Below are 13181 nucleotides of genomic sequence, written 5' to 3'. Positions count from 1 at the left end.
TATTTCCTACAGTATTTGTTTGTTCCTTGAGTAAATGTTTTTGAAGATGTGTGCCCTGGGCACCTTGTTTGGTATTGGGCACAGACATTACCTAGGATGCTGTGTCATCACTATTTCACGTTTGCATTTTATTTAAACTGCATTTGACTACTGAAGGAAATAAGTTTTGGTTTGATTTCAATTTACTGTTAGGAAACGAGGCACTACCTACTGCATTCCCAAGGCTCCTATCAATTTATTTTCTATATGCATTTTTCCATGCTAGGAATAAAATACCAATGACTTTAAGACATTTTCTGCTCTCCTTTCAGATTCAGTCTTCTCCTTTTCCTCACACCCTCTGTGATCCTCGAGGATGACTTTCAGAGCCTGTGTTTTTTTCCTATGGTGTTCAGCTGTGTTTAGTCAATGGAAGTGGCTGTCAGGAGATTAGTAGGGGGAGGAAGATTGGGCTGTCTCTCCCCATCTCTCGCTTCTGGCTTACCTTTCTTCCTATCCCTCACTCCAGCTACGTCTAGACCTTGGAAAATAAAGTATGCAACACAATTCCTAAAACCAAGGAAAAAAAGACAGGGAGGAAGGAAGGAAAAAGGAAGTAAGAGGAAAAGGAAGAGAAGAAAGCAAGGAAGGAAGAAAGAAAAGTGGAAACAAGGAAGGAAAGAACAAGAATTTCCATTTAAAATTTAAATTATGGGAATTTTGAAATGTTTACTTTTATCTTCAGTATGCAGTTTGTACATAACTGTTTGATTGTTAGTATGGTGCATATATTTTTCCACTTAATTTAATTATTTTCAAAACCGCAAGACAATTCTTTTTTTATGTTTTAGTGAATCTTTGAGCACTTCATACCTTGTAGTTTGACTATATTCACCCTACTAACCTCCTCCCAGCCCCCTCCCCTATCCCATACCCACAAAACTTTGTGTTCTTATTTATTTATTTCAGCTAATTAAAATATGCCTTTATTGGTCTATTTCTACAACAAAACTATTGTCTACTTCTTACTCATGAATGTATTCAATGTGGCCACTAATTATTGCTGCTCTTGGGTGTGGTGCATAAACTGTATCCTATTTTTCACCTTAAATAGTCCATTAATCATTTTAATTGCTTGGGCATCATAATCGTTGTTTTAAATTACTAGATAGTGTTCCTTTGAGACTTATTTAAGATTTTTCTCTATTACAATCGACTCTTTCCCACATTTTGGCTGTACTTATAACAAATTCCTGTAAGTATAATCTTTGGTGTATTTAGTGGCATATTTGACTATGACCTCATAAGTGGGTTATTGCGCTGATTAGACCAAGAGGTGGGTCAAAGGAAATGAATATTTCGTGACTCTCGATCTTATTCCCAAATTTCAAAGCAAGGGATTTTCTTTTAAAAGATGATCAGTCATGTTTGCATTTAAATAATGTATTTGAAATATGTACAGTTTTCATATTTTTGTTCCATACAGCTTTTACTTCCTACTTATTTTTCTTTATTTACTCCATCTATTGTTTTCTAGATTCAGTGCTAGCCTTGCTTTATGACTAAAGTATCATTATTACTTTTCTCAGTGGTACTGACTTTCCTAAAGTGTTATGCAATCTTAGTGCTTATTTAACTGATGATTAGCATGTCAGTCTTGCTATTTTTATTAGTTCTTTGAGAATTTCATACAACATGTTTTCATTGTCTTCGCATTTCCTCTCCCTCTCTTATAGATTTACACCCAACTTTCTCTCTTCCCCCCTCCATCAAGGCCAATTTGTGATGCCCAAATATTCTTCAGTGTGTGCCCTTCCACCGGGGTATGGTCCACTTACTTGGGGATGTGCTCTTAGCCAAAACTTGATCCTTCTTTTCATAGCAGCTAAAAACTGCTGATAGCTCCTTGGCTAGGGGTTGTGTTCAATTTGTCTCTCCGTTCTGGGATTTGGTCTGGCTTGGTTGGACCTGTACAGGTCTCATGCATGGTGTCACAACTGTTCTGAGTCATATGTGCAGTTGCCCTGGTGTTTCCAGAAGATATTGTTTCCTTGTGGTCACTCACTGCCTCTGGCTCTTACACTCTTTCTGGCCCATTTTTTTGCAATGATCCTCGAGCCTCTGGTGGAGGCATGTATGTGGTATATACTTTATGACTGGCCATTCTTCAGTCTCTTAGTCTCTGTGCCTTGGCCAAGTGTTCTCTGTGTTGATTGTCATCAACTGAAGACAGAAGCTTCTGTTTGAGATTCCTTAATCTATGGGGCTAATGATTAGCCATTAGGAGTTGGTTTAATTCTACAGACATTTATCAGAATAATAGTAGTAGGTTTATTATCTCTCTAACCATACATTCTTGGATAGATAGTGGTGCCAGATATGGGTTTTTATCTTGTTGAATGGGCTTTCAGTCTAATCAGAAAGTGGATAATTACTCCCAAGACATTCCTGTCATTATTGCACTAGTGGACATGTCTTGCCAGGCCATTTGCTATTGTAGCACAAGGTGAGGATTTCAGTGTACTTTGATCATATTTAACCCCTCCCTCAACTCCCCCCAAATAAAAATCCCCTTCTCTCTCACCCAACTTTATTTTTTTTCACAAAGAAAAAAGTTCATGAAGTATAGTTGGTGCTTCTCATACACACCTGGGAGTGTGGTCAGCCTATCAGGGGCCACATTCTTAAGAGAAGACTGATTCCCCCTTTCCCACATCCATCAATTACCAGTAGCTCTTCAGCTGTGGTGGTACTTTATGCTTGCCTCCTATCTCCACACAGGGATTTTGTCTGCTTTGAGCTTGTATAGATCTTGGGCATATAGTGGCATAAAGGGTTAAGTATGAACAATAGGACAGGAAGGAATAGATTGGTGTGGGACATGGGAAAGCATGGTTGAGAAGGGAATATGAGGAAGGGTAACTAACATTGAAGACTTTTCAAAAAAGGACACTTATTATTGTAGAAGCTTCCCTAAACATATAGATTAACATATATAAAAAGAGCTTAAATGCAGGTACCCTGTAACAGAGCAATAATGTCTCTACTAGACACAGCAGGCTTACAAGTGAAAAACAAGTTCCAGGAATGGTTTTAGTTGACCACTGAGGGCCCATATACTCCCAAATGTTACAGACTCTTTCCAGTACCTTGGATGTCTCCCAAAACTTGATGATTAAGAACTCACTGCCAAAGACACTGTATACTTTAGTTATAGAATGTGGAGAAGTCAAGTCGGTACTGACCTGGAAGTTTCATCCATGCTGGGTAGATATCAAATTGCTAGGAGGTTCTATTATGATAACAAAGGACCAAAGTAATAATCAATATTTCACAGTTGTGGACCCAGAGAACTACAATAATAACCAAGTCTGCAAGGCACTTCTGGTATAGTGGCAGCATGAATGCCACAGGAGTAACCAGCCACATTCTGATTGGATTTAAATCCTACTCCACAAGATAAAGCCCATGCCTGGCACCATTACTGCGGCCAAGAACCTACAGTTAAATAACAAACCTTGGTAGAAAATCTATTGCTATTGTTCTGCTAGTTGACATAGTATTAAAGTCATTCCTAATGAGTCTAAGTTAAGGCCCCTCTCAGCCCTCTTCAAAGAAGCACCTTTTTGTAGTAGATGACAGTTAACACAGAGACCCACAATTGGCCAAGGAGCAGAGAATAAGACTGTGGGGTTCTCAGCTATAAATGAATATTTACATCACACATCTCACAAGTCTCAGAGATCAATGTCTAAGAAGGGTTTAAAACGTGTAAGAGCCAGAAGTGGTCTGTGACTACAAGCAAATGCACTTTCTGGACACAGCCAGTTGCACATATAAACTCAGAGCAGTGTGCTTCACTTTTGATATTTTGTGCACCATGAGGTTTTACAATTAATCTTTTACTTTAAAACTTTGCATCATCATCATATTTACCTTCCTTAGCTGAGACTTTTCTTTATTATTATTTAAGACATGGTCTCATTAGGTACTTGAGGCTGTGCTCCTCCTGCATCAGCCTCCTGGATGCTAGGATTACAGGCTTATGTTACCTTACACAGCAATGAACTGAGATTTTTGCTCTTGGCTGTGTGTCCTTGCTTTCAGTCACCTTGCAGCCTTAGCATGGTCCAGCCCTGGGAAGGATCCAGGACATCTGACTGTTTCTCAGGGTGTTTTATTTTGCCATATCTGACACATGGAGAGTTTTGGAAGAGATACTGACTGGCACAGCTCACTTCCCACTTCTTGTAAGCACACTTTCCCATGCCCTCGCCTGCTGCCTGCTGCCTGCATGAAGCATTTCTGAGGTGGAGGTTTGGGTGACTGTGCCTTAGAACTCTTTGTGTGATTACCACTTTATTATGATTGCGTTCCCTTCTACAAATACTATCTAAATATTATGATGAGAAATAAAAATAAAACAAAAATACTGAAAGATGAAAGAGGAAAACCCATCATCCATTCTTCTTTCTCCAGGAACAAAAGAACAAAACAATTCCGGGTTTGGATAATTGACTGCAGCTGTACACACATACTAGCACACTAAGAGACCAATGTCCACCACCTCCATGATATCTTGATACCTGTGTTTGCTTCACTTGTACCCAAGGCAAGGTACATGTAAACAGAGTGGAGCCAGGCTTCTTGGCTGAGATGAGGAGTTTTCCCTTTGAGCTATTCAGTGGTGCCAAGCCTGTGGACTTAATGCTTTTGTGATTTTGATTTCCACATACTGTTCTCAAGAGAAAATTAGCATCTGGTGTCAAAACAGACAAGCTAAAATCAGACCAACAACCTGCCTTTGTTGGTTTCATCTCATGGGTAGGAAATGGAATTTTCTGCATGTTGGCCATTGTGAGTGAGACACTTCAAGCCTATTATGATCTCAGGTTGTCCTTGGAAGTGTTTATGCAGATCATCATTTTATGGGTGGAGATCTTAGAACAGTTAACTGTCAAAAGTTAAACAATGTCTCCAATTAGCAGTGTGGAATTTTGAACTTGGGTTTACATAGCTTGACTTTGAAGTCACCGTGCTCTATAGCCAGTGTAACCTTGAGGGCTTATTGTGCTATGATGTCAGCCTCTGTCTTTTCCACACTCCTGTCTCCCAACTACTGCACAGCCTCTAGCATCATGGCCTCTGTTGCCCTCAGTCACCCTGGTGTTACACTCTGTCTCAGCTCTGTAGCCTTCCTGCTACCTGAAGGTTTTCCTTAACATCATGGTGGGTTAAGGCTGAGAGGGTGTCTGGGGAGTATGGCACAAAGGTAGGTGACAGTGGACTATGGGGAATGTCATTAGGGGCAGGCTTTCAGAGTATGAATCCATTTCCTTTTTTTTTCTCTTTGCTTTATACTTCCCATTTGAAGATGTGAACTCTTGGCTCTTTGTTCTAGCCACCAGGCTTCTACTTTGCCATGATGACTTTTACCCTTCTGGAGCCATAAGCCAAACTTAGCTGTTCCTTCTTCAAATTTGCCTTGGCCATGATGTTTTCTTAGGGCAATGGAGAAAAAACTAATATGTGGATATTGTTGGTTTTCATAGAACTCCTAGCACTACAGAGGACATGTGCTTCGTAAGGTGTCAAAGGAGTTTGTGATAGAAACATATAATTTAAAAAGACTCACAAGGACCTTGCTTTCTAGAAACTTTTCATGTAATGAAATTATATAGTAATATAAATTGAATTTTCACTATGATTTTTACCACTGCTTTTTGAAACCCTGGTGTGATATATAACATTCAAGCTTTCCTAGTTGTATTTGAGTCATGGGATCTTGGGTTTTCAACTGCCAAGATGTTTCCAGAGTAGATAAAGAAGTCTCTTCAAAGGACTGGCCTAGAACAAGCCAGGAAGTCTACACCAGGCACTTAGCATCTGTGTAAGGTCTAGATGGAAGGTCTTGACACAGGGGTCAAAGCTGTGGGTGGAAAATCAGAAGTCCTTGTTTCTACTTGAAACCCCAGTCATCTCGTTGACCTTGGGCAGGTTCCATGGCCTCTGTCTTCTATGATTGAGACAGAGCTGAAACATTGATTTCAATTTGTGGGTGTTGGTATTTGCTAGCATTTCTACTATCAGAGCTGGCATAGGTTGCTATGGAGAACAGCTTCCTGTAAATTGCTTCTCAGTGGACATCGCCAAGGTAGGCCATGGTGATGTTACCTTACCACTTCCTCCTCCATGAGAGTCTTAGAAAAATGAATGCTTCCCATCCACAGTCCTGGGGTCATGTTTGTGCGTGAACGTGATGTGCAGGCATTGAACTGAACCCAAAGAAATGTTTCAGGTTTGCTCTTGGCAGAGTCCTCTTTTCCCTGCTCCCTAATGAAGGGCTGGAAGGCCAAGAGAGGCCTCCCATGGCTCTTCTTGGCTGTTGCCTCCCTCTTTAAACAATGGCTGGATGCGTTCTGAAGAAACAAGAGGAAACATATGGATTGAATTTTCCCCAAGCACACTGCAGCTAGGAGTGGGTTGGAGGCTAGGTGTGGGAGGGTGGGGAGAAAGGGGAGGTTTGGCACAGCAGGCCAGGAAATTTAGTGAAACCAGAGTGTCATGAGAAGTGAACTGGAGGGTCCACTAGCAATGTCCAGGTGTACTTTAAACTAGGCACAGTGGGACAGGCCTTCAGAATCTAAGACATGTATGATGGGGCATGCAGAAGAGGCAGTTATTGCATCAGGCCCAGAGGCATCCACAATTTGACTTCCTCAAGGGTCTGAATGTTGAGGGATCCTTCCTGAGGAAGTCGGGTCTAACTCAGTCCTGTTCTTCCTGCAGTGGGACTGACAGTTTGGGATTTACTTAGGCTTAACCCAAAAAGCATTAAACAGTGGGTGTGAATCCTGCTTCTGTTGCCAAACTGCTCATGAGAGGTGATGGGGCTCTCATTGTCATTATAGACACATGTGCAGATGGCAACTTAGAGGACAAGGAAGGGGAGGGAGGGATCTCTAGAGGGATCCAAGTACTCCAGGCTGTCATACGTGCTCTGCTTCCCCTTACATTGCCTCCTCATCCTCCCCATCTCTGTGACTGACTCTATCGTCTCTTTGATGCCAAGATCCCCACCCCTCAGAACTGACAAGCCACACAAAGTTCCTCTGCCATAAATGCATGAGAACTGAGAATAATCCCAAATAGCAAAAGTCCTGACGATTGAGAGTAAATTTCTAAGATACAGCAGCTGGCTGAGTACTCATAAGGCCTTTCCCTTTGGGAACTGTGGGCCTCATTTCTGCCACCTCCTTCTGAATGAATCTTTTCAGTTTACATGTGGCACAGGCTACAGTAAAAGACATTCTTACCTCATTGTTGCCCATCAGATAATCAATATGAATCAATATTTTACTGAGAATTGTCCATCCCTTTAGGACTGGCTTTTGAATTAGGGTTCCACTGGGAAAAATACTGACTTGACTGGGCTCGGTCTTCATCTGTAACTCCTAATTTGTTTGGGTCTGGCTTTATGCCATCCCCAACCTACCCCGTCACCAATGAGTTCATCTTTTTTAATTTGCCTATTGTTGCTTCTCTTGTGAAGTCTGTTCTTCCTCATTCAGGAAAACTTGGTGGGTTTCCTTCTGCATAGCAGTGATCTCATGAGCTACTTCAAAGGGCAGAGAGTACATGTACTTTAGAATGGAATAATCACAGTGGAAGTACTCTGTATATGGGTAATTGGAATAGAGTATGTATAGGCAAAGGCCCTCAATATAATTTTCTTAAACTGGGTGGGATATTTCATCTAATGACTCACTTTTATGGTCAAAGGAGGAGTTTACTCAAGAGCTTTAATGACTGAATCAGAGCTACTAAGAAGACAATGTTTATCCTTATACTTCTGATGCCCAGGGAATGTGTTTGACAGTCACTATATGAATTGCTTTGACTTGAAAATTAATTATAGAAGGCCACATCTAACTGTTGATAAAGTGAAGGTTGTAAGCAGGTATCAGATCATTTAAACTTTTGGACAACAGTAGGATTAAATGATAACCAAGATGCTCAAGGTATTAAAAAACAGTGCCATGACAACATCCCTTAAATTTTAATCTTGGCAGCCAGCTCTTATCTGTTTTTCCCTTTCCAGGATATCCCTCTTTATTGTCCTGTCCAAATCATGGAACACTTAAAATATGCAGTTGGCTTAACACTGAGCAAGCCATTTCCTTTCTTTTTGATAAATATTCCAGATATTGAAAGAACACCTCTAAGAACCAATTTTACAATGAGATTTATTTAAAAAAGGATGTCTATAAAAAGTAAAGGTTTTCATGTCCCTTGGATGACTCAGGAGCCTATGTTTTTTGAAAAGCCTCAGTGTATACAGACCCTGGGAAATATCTTAAATACAATGGCTACAAGTACTCAAGTGGCATCAGAAATAAAGAATTAATTTGCTATGTTACCTCCCCCACACCAGAGGTCACTGTGCAAATTTGAATCCTTTTTCTTCACAGAGACCGAAGGTCTAGTTAAAGGATAAATGTCTTTCCCCACAAGGAATAAATAGTGTATCAATCTCCACACACCACCTAATGTCTGTTGCAAACCATTCAATTATATTACAGCATGAAGCAGTCATAGATTCTATATATTTATATGGCTTGTGTTCCAATGAAACATTACTTACAGATACTGATCTTTGAATTGTACAAAGTTTTCATGTCACAACAATAGTGTTAAGTTTTATAATTTGAACTTATAAAAATCATTCTGTGCTCATAGGTTTTAAAAACAAACAGACCAGATAATCATTTGAGATCTAGTTTATTGATACCAGGTACCATTAATTATAATAGCAATAATAGTAACAGCATGACAATTTACTATTATGTGGTAAGCATTATATAGTTTTTACAATCTAATTTTCAAGTAAAGTGATAAATCCTTGGAAGGTTTACTTAGTCAGTGGCACATAATTAGTAAGTAGGTGAGCTCAGACCTGATTCCTACTCTGTCAGTGTAGAGAGAAGCCTTTTCCTTGCCAGCAACTTTGGTTTTTCCCCACCAGTCACCTGGGCTCTGCTGTGTTGTAGTCCCCAAATAACACATAAGACACTGTATTAATTGTGAAGCTGTTGGCCTTGCTTGTTTCTTACTGGCTGGCTCTGACTTAAGTATTTAACCCATCTAAGTATTTCTCTTACCAGACAGACATCTTACTTTTATGGCAGGCTACATGATGACTCCCTGTGTTTCTCCTACCCAGAGTCCTCCTGGACTCCTAGTCCCACCTATCTTGCTTCCCTATTGGCCAACAATGCTTTATTGACATATACACAGGACTTCCCCATCATGTCAGTCTTAGGCTCTGTGTCTCTTGTCATTGACCATGCAGTCTTTTCAGATGAATCATACACTTTTACACAGATCAGTCATTTAAAGACTCATGTTTAAGATCTTTAGGCTAGAGGGCTGGGGAGATGGCTCCATGGGTAAAAGTATTTGCTAGGCAAGCCCAGTGGCTGGGTTTGATTCCTAGAATTTGCAAGAGAGAAGTTGAGAATTGACTCTTGCAGTGTGTTCTCTGATCTCCATATGCAAGCCCACCCCTGCACTAACATACACAACACACACGCGCACGCGCACACACACACACACACACACCATATATACACACAATAATAATGAATATAAATAAAGTTAGTAATAAAAAAGACACTCAGACTTGGTAAAGAGATCATTGTACTAAGAATTAAGGGACTTGAGCCTTGGCCTTACCCATGCCAATAATTCTGTTCTTTGGTGTTCTTGGGGTAGGGAATTCTTCAATTTTCTGATTCTATTTTTCCTAATCTATCACATGAAGGGACTAGATAAAGCCAGTTTCCAAGGGCAATGGTGATTTTGTCCTTTAGGGGCACTTGTGACTACAGGGCTGAGTACAGGCATCTAGGGTATAGAAACCAGAGATGTGTCTGAACATCCCACACTGTGTCCAACAGCCAACATGTATGGTTAATTTTAACTGTCATTTTGACCTGGTACTAGTGACACCCACCTTGGGATGTGTCTGCCAGAGCCTCTCCAGAGGGTAGGCTAAGCAGAGAAAATGTCTCCTTCATGTGGGCAGCAGCAACCTGCAAACTGGGGTTAGCATCTTAGACCATGAGAAGGGAAAACGACGAAGCCAGCTGAGCTCCAGCATTGCCTCTTGTCTGCATCTCTTCCTACAGAAACCTAAAAGAATGAGGAGACCCAGCGACCTGCTGCTGCGACCATGGACTTACCTGCCTCCATGCTGTCCTGACCGTGATGGATTGGAACCCTTCAGACTGTGAGCCCAGCAAACCTTTCCTGTCTCAAGCAGCTTCTTGTTGGGTGTTTGGTTACAGTGGTGAGAAAGGTAAAAACCACACACCCCTAACAAGACTTATTCTACAACAGCAGCAGTGCTCGTGTTGAAAAACCCTGAACTAGTGGGCCAGTGTGACTCTTTCCATATCTAGGAATCTGAGTCTTTAAATTTGTTCTCTTGGAAATTTATTTAAAATCAAGTGCCTTCTTATTTCTGTTCCTTCTCTGTAAAACAAAGAGACTAAGCAGTATAACCCTGAAGATTTTTTTGGTTTTAAGAGGCTCAAGCCTGTGATTAACAGGGGAGTATTGAAAATAAATGTTATGATTTTAAATCCAAGATAACACAAGTCATTCTACATTTTTGTCTCAATTAAAACCAGTGCTGAGCAAGTCCTCTTTCCCCACAGGAGAAGTTTGCACACTTGAAACCTGTCACAGGCTGAACCCAAACTGCAACTGCAGATGTCTTTCTTTTTTTTTGGCCAATAGTATACATTAGAATTTTGTGAATTAGGGGCCAGAATTTAAAAGGAGTACATCCAGTAAATACAGATTTCCAACTTTTTTTTTTCAAGCCAGAAAGCCTCTCAACTCTGGGCTTCAGTTTTTCATGGCAGAAGTTAGGCCAAGCTAAGAAAAGCTGTCTTCTGAATTCCCAGTTCACCAGAGTTCCTGCCTTACAGATTTGGATCCTACCTGACCATCTTTCATTTGCTTACATTACCTAGTCAGCTGACCCCTCTAACTAGCAGCATTTTGTTTTCTACAGTCAGTGGTGCACACGTGGCAGACCCAGTAGTGCATGTGGTAAACACTCAGAATTGTGTCATCTCGGAATAAATTAAATGAAGTCAAATGTGTGAGTTGAGTCCAAGCAATCAAGGGGCTGGCGGAATGGGGAGAGAAGCCTTTGTTACAGCGTGTGAAACAAATCTGAAGAGCTTTAATGGACAGTATGAGGCAATGGTGCTCTGTGCCTGCCAACTAGCAAAATGTGGTCCCTAGCTAGCTTATTAGGAGTGCAGTGACCTGATGGGGCACAGGCCAGTCCTGTTCTCGCTGATGCACTCTTGCAACTGAATTATCATGTTTGTTTCCTGGAAACCCATTTGAAGTGCTATTTTAACAAGGGTCTGGGCAATCGATTCTTGAGATAATGTGGAATATCTTCACATGAGTGAGATTTGAAAAGTCTGGAGCCATTGCTTCTGGGGAACAGGTGACTCTGGAGATAAAGAGGAGCTTGTTTTCCTCAAATATTGGTACCAGGGTCTTGAGGCAGAGCAGGTGAGCACCGTGCCTTCCCCCACACCCTCAAACTTGATTTGAACTCACGGTGAAGCCCAATACTTACTGTGTGATTCGCTAGCCTCCCGTGTTGGGATATTAGGTGTGCGCCACTACACCTTGGCATCAGTCTCTCTTCTGATCTTCAGCCTTCTCATAATAAGAGGCTTTGATTTTTAGCATTTACCCCTTATCTAAGAAATTCTATCTGTGAATGACAATTAATTGTGAGGAAACCTGTTAACTATGTCAAATCAATGAATTCAGTGCTGAAGTAGTTGGGTAGCTGCAGAAGGCCAAGAAGCGCAATGCTTAGCACTTTCTTGAATCCCCCACCAAAGCCACAGTACTCTTAGACTATGAAGATCAAGTTTTGGCTGATGTGTGGCTTCCAAAGTCCCTGCTACAGTAACCAGGTGATAGAGCCCTGGATTGTCAGCAGGTGGATCTCAGGAAGGTAAGCACTGCACAGTGAAACTCACAATCTTTTTTCTTCCTTCTTCCTTCCAGAAGTCTAACTCGAAGATGACTGTCCACTGCAGCAGCCAGTTAGGAAAGGTCTGCCCATCATGGCAGATGTCCCCGCTAGAGCAACTCACCTTGCACTGACTGCTTCCCGTTCTCCTCGACATTGCTTTCCCTTCTGCTCCGTTTTGCCTCCACAGGATTGTACCTCCTCCATAAAGCATCTGCACAGAATCCGTGCTCTGGGCTTTGTTTCTTGGGAATTTGTCTAAGGAAACGATTGTGGAAACTTTAGACTATTGCCTGGGTGTGGTTTTAGTGTTTAGAAAACCAGATCTGCTATGAAGGTGAGCATTCTAAGTGGAATGCATAGCTCCGCTGTGATATTTAAAAGTCCATGTACGTGTGCAAATTTAGACCCAACTCCTCCCTTTACCACTGTGTAGTCCTGTTGGCTACTTACTGCCTCACAGTGGCTCTCTCTCACTTATAGATAATGAGGGTGTCACTCATCTGTTATAGTCATTGTAAAGATCAAAGAAGGTATCTCATGCAAGCTCACTTGTCCCTGGGCTTCTCAGCACTATGGACATTTTAGGCTAGGTGCCCTACTGCTGAGGGACACTGATCTGTGTATTATGGCATGCTCATAAACATACCTGACCTCTAGTTATTGGATGCAATAACCTCTACAAAGCTGTGACAATCAAAACTATTTACACATTGCCAAATTCTTGCGGAGGCACAATTTCCCCAAATTGAGAAAAATTAACTTGTTCTTAGCTGACAGCTGGTGCCAAAATGCTAGATATGCAAGTAAGGCCATCTGAGACTTTCCAGTCAGTCAGTCTCCTGGCAGAATGCATGTGTTTGAACTAGCCTGCCAAAACCCACCGAAAGAGTCATCCACATAAAACGGTGAGAAACTGCATTGAGTTTCATCATGACATCTTCATGCATAGATGTCATTCATTCCTTCCTGCTGTCCTCCCCATGTCCTTCTTCCATTTTAGTCTGCACCTATTCCTTCTCCATTTATTCCTCCATTCTGTTTTCTAATCACATGAATGACATTACCTTATTTCCTGCCTCTCTTAAGATCTCTTCTTCCTCTCTGGTGATCCCCTAGCTGGGAC

The 13181-nt window shown here is 41.3% G+C and overlaps 1 long non-coding RNA gene across 1 annotated transcript; it reads left to right on the top strand.

Annotated features, from left to right (window-relative positions):
* Window positions 1-4944: 4944 nt before the first annotated feature.
* Window positions 4945-12275, top strand: LOC121143887. The gene is made up of 3 exons (XR_005881179.1): window positions 4945-5251; window positions 10170-10339; window positions 12091-12275. It is a non-coding gene; the product is annotated as an uncharacterized LOC121143887 (long non-coding RNA).
* Window positions 12276-13181: the final 906 nt, after the last annotated feature.

The sequence above is a fragment of the Mesocricetus auratus genome, unplaced genomic scaffold (assembly GCF_017639785.1).
Source record: "Mesocricetus auratus isolate SY011 unplaced genomic scaffold, BCM_Maur_2.0 Super-Scaffold_100014, whole genome shotgun sequence".
NCBI lineage: Eukaryota > Metazoa > Chordata > Mammalia > Rodentia > Cricetidae > Mesocricetus > Mesocricetus auratus.
The sequence above is the reverse complement of the archived record's forward strand: the minus strand, read 5'-3'. Positions and strand labels throughout refer to the sequence as shown.